A 7,632-nucleotide genomic window follows, 5' to 3' on the forward strand; every position below is an offset into this window, starting at 1 on the left:
CATGGTTGAATAGAGATAGTGGTCTGAATTCCTATAAGTCTGACTAATAGTTAATAGTTGGCTTCCTGGGCTGGTTAGTATAGATAAGAAATTGGCTTCTTGGGCAGGTTGCTGCAGGTTGTGGGTGAGAGCTCTGTTTCTATGTATGGTTTGGCCCTTGTCCCTTTGTATTTTCAGTTCCTCAGGTACAAAATTTCAGTTTTACAAGTTGAGGAGAGTTCTGGGTAGTGATGATTGTACAAAAATATGAATGTACTTGATAGCACTGAACTATACACTTAAAATGGTTAATTGTATGAGTATTTTATAACAATAAAATAACTGGAAAAAAACGAAACCTCTGCATAGGAACACAATATGAATGGAACTTTCCTGTTATTATGCAAACAGTACATAACTTTGAACAGAAAGTACAAATAGCCCTCATCTCAAAGATTCCAGTGCTTATGTTTTTTGTTTTGTTTTTTATTTTCTTAAATAATTAATTTTTATTTTATTTTGATTCTAGTATAGTTAACATACAGCGCTAAACTAGTTTCAGGTATACAGTATAGTGATTCAACAAATCTATATATTACTCAATGATCATCAAGATAAATGTACTCTTAGTTCCCTTCACCTATCCCCGCCCCCCCCCCCCCCCGGTCTGGTAATCATCAATTTGTTCTCTATAGTTAAGAATCTGTTTTTTGGTTTTTCTTTTTTCCTTTGTTCATTTGTTTTGTTTCTTAAATTCCACATATGAGTGAAACCATATGGTGCTTGTCTTTCTCTGACTGACTGACTTTGCTTAGTATTATACTCTCTAGATCCATTCATGTCCTTGCAAATGACAAGATTCCATTCTTTTTTTATGGCTGAGTAATATTCTGTTGTATAGACATACCACATCTTCTTCATCCAGTCATCAGTCGGGGACACTTGAGCTATTTCCATACTCTGGCTATTGTAGATAATGCTGCCATAAACATTACAGTGCATGTATCCTTTTGAATTAGTGTTTTTGTATTCTTTAGGTAAATACCTAGTAGAGCAATTGCTGGATCATAGGATAGTTCTTTTAACTTTTTGAAGAACCTCCATTCTGTTTTCCAGAGTAGCTGTACCAGTTGGCGTTCCCACCAACAGCGCTTGAGTGTTCCATTTTCTCCACATCCTCACCAACACCTGTTGTTTCCTGTGTTGTTGATTTTAGCCATTCTGACAGGTGTGAGGTGATATCTCATTGTAGTTTTGATTTGCATTTCCATGATGATAAGTGATGTTGAGCATCTTGTCATCTGTCTTTTGGCCATCTGGATGTCTTCTTTGGAAAAATGTCTCTTCATGTCTTCTGCCTATTTGTTTAAGTGGATTATTCCTTTTATGGGTGTTGAGTTCTGTAAGTTGTGTATATATTTTGGATGCTAACCCTTTATTGAATATGTCATTTGCAAATATCTTCTCCTATTCACTAGGTTCCCTTTTAGTTTTGTTGAGTGTTTCCTTTGCTGTGCAGAAGCTTTTTATTTTGAAGTAGTCCCAATAGTTTACTTTTTATTTTGTTTCCCTTGCCTCAGAAGATACATCTAGAAAGAAGTTGCTACAGCTGATGTCAAAGAATTTCTGCCTTTGTTCTTTTCTCAAATTTTGATGGTTTCGGATTTCACATTTAGGTCTTTCATCCATTTTGAATTTATTTTTGTGTGTGGTTTAAGAAAGTGGTCCAGTTTCATTTTTTTCATGTCCAGTTTTCCCAACACCATTTGTTGAAGAGACCATCTTTTTTCATTAGATATTCTTTCCTGCTTTGTTGAAGATTAATTGACCATATGACTGTGGGTTCATTTCTGGGTGTTCTGTTCTGTTGATCTTTGTATCTATTTTTGTGGCAGTATCATACTGTTTTGTTCACCACAGCTTTGTAATATAACTTGAAGTCCAGAATTGTGATGCCTCCAGCTTGTTTTTCTTTCTCAAGGTTGTTTTGGCTACTCGGGGTCTTTTGTGATTCCACACAAATTGTAGGATTGTTTGTTCTAGCTCTGTGAAAAATGCTGGTGGTATTTTGATAGGGATCGCCTTATATGTGTAGATTGCTTTGGGTAGTATAGACATTTTAACAGTGTTCTTCCAGTCCATGAGCATGGAATGTCTTTCCATTTCTTTGTGTCATATTCAATTTCTTTCATCAATGTTTTATAGTTTTCCAAGTACAGGTCTTTCACCTCCTTGGTTAGGTTTATTCCTAAGTATCTTATTGTTTCTGGTGCAGTTGTAAATGGGATTGATTCCTTAATTTCTCTTTCTGCTGCTTCATTATTGGTGTATATAAATGCAATGGATTTTTGTACACTGCTTTTGTATCCTGTGACTTTACTGAATTCATTTATCAGTTCTAGCAGTTTTTTGATGGAGTCTTTTGGGTTTTCTCTGTATAGTATCATGTCACCTGTGAATAGTGAAAGTTTTACCTCTGCCTTGCCAATTTGGATGCCTTTTGTTTTGTTGTCTGATTGCTGTGGATAGGACTTCAGTACTATGTTGAATAAAAGTGGTCAGAGTGGACATCCCTTTCATGTTCCTGACTGTAGAGGAAAAGCTGAGTTTATCCCCATTTAGGATGATATTACTTGTGGGTTTTTCATATATGGGCTTTATGATGTTGAGGTATGTTCCCTCTAAACCTACTTTATTGAGGGTTTTTATCATGAATGGTTGTTGTACTTTGTCAAATTCTTTTTCTGTGTCTGTTGAAAGGATCATATGGTTCTTATTCTTTCTTTTATTAATTTGATGTATCGTGTTCGTTGATTTGTGAATACTGAACCACCCTTGCAATCTAAGAATAAATCCCACTTGATCATGGTGAATGATGTTTTTAATGTATTGTTGAATTTGGTTTGCTGGTATTTTATTGAGGATTTTTACATCTATGCTCATGAGGGATATTGGCCTATAGTTCTCTTATTTAGTGATGTCCTTATCTGGTTTTTGTATCAGGGTAATGTTGGCCTGATGGAATTAATTTGGAAGTTTTCCTTCCTTTTCTATATTTTGGAATAGTTTGAGAAGAATAGATATTAACTCTTCTTTAAATGGTAGAATTCGTCTGTGAAGTCGTCTGGTCCTGGACTTTTGTTTGTTTGGAGATTTTTAAATTACTGATGCAGTTTCTTTGGTTGTTATCAACCTGTTCAAGTTTTCTAGTTATTCCTGTTTCAGTTTTGGTAGTTTATATGTTTCTAGGAATTAATCCATTTCTTCCAGGTTGTCTAATTTGTTGGCATAGTTTTTCATAATATTCTCTTCTAATTGTTTATATTTCTATGGTGTTGGTTGTTATTTCTCCTCTTTCATTTGTGATTTCATTTATTTGAGTCCTTTCTCTTTTTTTCTTCATAAATCAGGCTAGAGGTTTACCAGTTTTATTGATTTTTTTCCAAAGAACCAGATCCTGGTTTCACTGATCTGTTCTATTGTTTTTTTTAGTTTCTATATCATTTATTTCTGCTCTCATCTTTATTATTTCCTTCCTTCTGCTGGATTTAGGCTTTGTTTGTTCTTTTTCCAGTTCCTTTAGGTATAAAGTTAGGTTGTTTATTTGAGATTTTTCTTGCTTCTTGAGGTAGGCCTGTATTGCTCTATACATCCCTCTTAGGACTGCCTTTGCTGCATCCCAAAGGTTTTGGACTGTTGTGTTTTCATGTTTTTTTGTTTTTTTTTTTTAATTCTTAGATTTCCTGGTTGACCCATTCATTGTTTAGTAGCATATTGTTTAACCGCCATGTATTTGTGGTCTTTCCAGATTTTTTCTTGTGGTTGACTTCTGGTTTCATAGCATTGTGGTCAGAAAAGGGGTATGGTATGACTGTAGTCTTTTTCTATTTGTTGAGGCCTGTTTTGTGACCTAATCTGTGATCTCTTCTGGAGAATGTCCCATGTGCACTTGAAAAGAATGTGTATCCTGCTGTTTTAGGATGGAGTGGTCTGAATGTATCTGTTAAGTCCATCTGGTCTGGTGTATCATTCAAAGCCATTGTTTCCTTGTTGATTCTCTGTTTAGATGGTCTGTCCATTGATGTGAATGTGGTTGTTAGATCCCTTGCTATGATTGTATTACTATCAAATAGTTCCTTTATGTTTGTTATTGTGTTATATATTGGTGTGCTCCCATGTTGGGTGCATAAATATTTACAATTTTAACATTTTCTTGTATGGTTCCTTTTATTATATAGTGCCCTTCTTTGTCTCTTACTGCACTCTTTGTTTTAAAGTCCATTTTGTCCATTGGAAGTATTGCTACTCTGGCTTTCTTTGGACATCCATTTGCATGATAAGTATTTCTCCATCCCCTCACTTTCTTTCTTTTTTTTTTCTTTCATTAGAGAATACTTTATTAGTTTCTGTAGTCCATCCCCTTACTTTCAATCTATCTGCAGGTGTCTTTAGGTCTAAAATGAGCCTCTTGCAGGCAGCATATAGATGGGTCTTATTTTTTTGTTGATTCTGACAACCTATGTCTTTTGATTGGAGTGCTTAGTCCATTTGCATTCAAAGTAATTATTGATACATATGTATTTATTACCATTTTGTTAATTGTTTTGTGGTTGTTCTGGAGATTTACTCTGATCCTTTCTTGTCTTTCTCTCATATTTTGCTGATTTTCTTTAGTGATACATTTGGATTTCTTTCTCTTTATTCTTTGCATGTTTTTTAGTGGTTTTTGATATATGGTTACTATTGGATTTGTATATAAGCTCTTCTGCAAATAGCAGTCTATATTAAGTTGATGGTCACTCAAGTTTGAACCCATTCTTTTCTCCTCTCCTCTCCACATTTAGGTATATGTTAATATAATTTATATCCTTTTTGTGTGTGTTTGCTTGACTGACTTCTACAGAAATGTTCATTTTTACTGCTTTTGTGCTTCCTATCTTTATACTGTCACTTTTGGACTCTACTTTCCACTCAGAGTCCCCTTCAGTATTTTTTGCAGGGCTGGTTTAGTGGTCACAAACTTCTTTAGTTTTTGTTTTTGACTGGGAAACTCTATCTCTCCTATTCTGAATGATAGCCTTACTGGATAGTTTCTTGGCTGCAGATTTTTCTCATTCAGCGTGTTGAATATATCATGCCACTTTCTTCTGGCTTGCCAAGTTTCTGTTAAAAATCTCCTGCTAGGCTTACAGGTTTTCCCTTGTAAGTTAATGACTTCTTTGGTCTTGTTGCTTTTAAGATTTTTTCTTTATCACTGTATTTTGCAAATTTAATTGCAATCTGTCTTCATATTGGCCTGTTTTGTTGATTTTCATGGGAGTTCTCTGTGCCTCCTGGATCTGGATGTCTGTTTCCTTTCCCAGATTAGGAAAATTTTCAGCTGTTATTTCTTCAAATAAATTTTCTGCCCCCTTTTCTCCATCTTCTTCTGGGACTCCTATAATATCAATGTCATTATGTTTAATGGAGTTACTGGGTTCCCTTAGTCTGTTCTTGTGTTGCATAATTCTCTCTTTTATTCAACTTCATTGCTTTCCATTACTTTGTCTTCAAGGCCATTAATTCATTCCTCTGCTTTTTCCAGCCAGCTCTTCATTGCATCATGTGTTTCTACTCTTTTTTATTGCACCCTTCGTTTCTGATTCTTTTTTAACTGATTCTTTTTTACCTGTGATAAGGGTCTCCCTGATGCCTTCTGTTCTTTTCTCAAGCTCAGTGAGTATCCTTTATGATCGTTGCTTTTAAATTATCCATCAGGCATGTTATTTATATCTGTTTCACTTAGATTTCTGGCCATGGACTTATCTTGTTCTTTCACTTGGAATAAATTCCTCTATCTTCACATTTCAAGTCTCTGCCTTCTCTGTGTTAGAAAAGCCAGTTATATCTCCTGCTCCTGACCATAATGACCTTAGGAAAAAGAGGTTATGTAGTGCCAAGGGCCTGGCACTTCAGGGAGTATCTCCATTGTGTGCTGTATTTGCTCTGCTATTGTTTTCTTATTGCTCTTTCAGGCCAGTCATCTGCAGGGGCTCTCCTTGCCTGCTGTTGCCAATGTTTGGCCCCTGTCCTGAATGTGCCAAGTTTTAGCTAGGTGTGTTCTGGTCTGCTTGTGAAATGAGACCTGTCACTACATCCACCAGAACTGAAACCTGGCTATACTCTCTGGTTGGGAGACATGGTTTGGGCAGGGGCTTGTGCTGGTCTTTGTTCATTAGCTGTTCCCTACCATCTAATTTCTTATACTGAAACATAAGTACTACTGTGGAGAACAGTTTAGAGGCTCCTCAAAAAATTAAAAATAGAATTACCATATGATCAATAAGTCAGTCAGAGAAAGACAAATACCATATGATTTCACTCATATGTGGAATTTAAAAAACAAAACAAATGAGCAAAGGGAAAAAAGAGAGAGAGGCAAGCCAAGAAACAGACTCTTAACTGTAGAGAACAAACTGATGGTTACAGGGCGGGGGGGATGGGTGAAACAGGTGATAAGGATTAAGGAGTGCACTTGTGATGAGCACCCGGTAATGTATGGAAGTGTTGAATCACTATAGTGTATACCTGATACTAATAGTACACTGTGTGATAAGTAACTAGAACTTAAATAAAAGCTTAAAAAAAAAGACAACAAAGAAAAAAAATAAAAATGGAGTAATTGCTTAAATAAGAATTTATATATAAAATCTAATCTTTTTGAATCCTTTTATTTAATAGTCTGTTTTTGCTTTCTCGTATATTGTCACTAGAAAAGCTGTCTGATATACATACTCCACTTGGTGCTATGCAAGTCTTCAGACAAAGAATGTCTAAGTTGAAGAATCTACACAGTAGGAATAAAAAAATTGATTGTATATTTCCACTTGTTTATTAGCGTTGGGTTAGGATATGAGGATTTTTTTCTATAGAAAATGAATATCCAGGGCCATTATACCCACAGACTTCAGGGTTTGAGGCAGCATAAAGATACAGAAATTCTCTGGACACTTAACACCCACCTCCTGAAAGAATTCCACCTAATAGCAGACATACTGGTGTTAAAGAAGGAGAATAATTGATAATTTGAAACTAGGACCTCTGAGAGCTGGTGTAGGGGCAGAAAAGTTGTCCCCTTCTTCCTTTCTAGGTTCTTTGGCTGATCAAATAATTAAATTGACATAAGACAAATGTATAGGAGAAAACAAAATTTAGTTACATGTATACCTCCTGTATACCTGGGAGAGGGCCAAGAAAACTGAATAACTCTCTGCAGTGGCCAAAGCCATCATCTTAAATACCATCTTCAACCAAGACAATGGATGTTGGGGTTCAGAGTCAGTTATGGGAGGTTATCAGGAGAAGCACAGTAAATGAGGGTAGGGTTGTTATGCAGATTTAAGTCATTACCTTCTCTGTTCATATGTTTCTAGACATTTATAGTCATACTTCTTTTCTTGGTACAGTAATGGAGATTTCCCTTATAAATGTAAATGTCTCTTACAAAAGGGAACCTTCTACTCAGTTTTCAGAGCTTTTCTTGTGTCTGCTCTTTCTTAATAATAATCAGCCTAAAATAATCATTATGCCAAAGAAGCATATCTTGGGGGGCAAAATGTGCTCTTCTTCACTGTCCTAGGTGTAGGTGAACTTGATCTTTAAGAACTGACTGGC

This window comes from Eumetopias jubatus, unplaced genomic scaffold, assembly GCF_037043125.1.
Source record: "Eumetopias jubatus isolate StellerSeaLion01/CBP00866 unplaced genomic scaffold, mEumJub1_p1.0 scaffold_11, whole genome shotgun sequence".
Classification (NCBI taxonomy): Eukaryota; Metazoa; Chordata; class Mammalia; order Carnivora; family Otariidae; genus Eumetopias; species Eumetopias jubatus.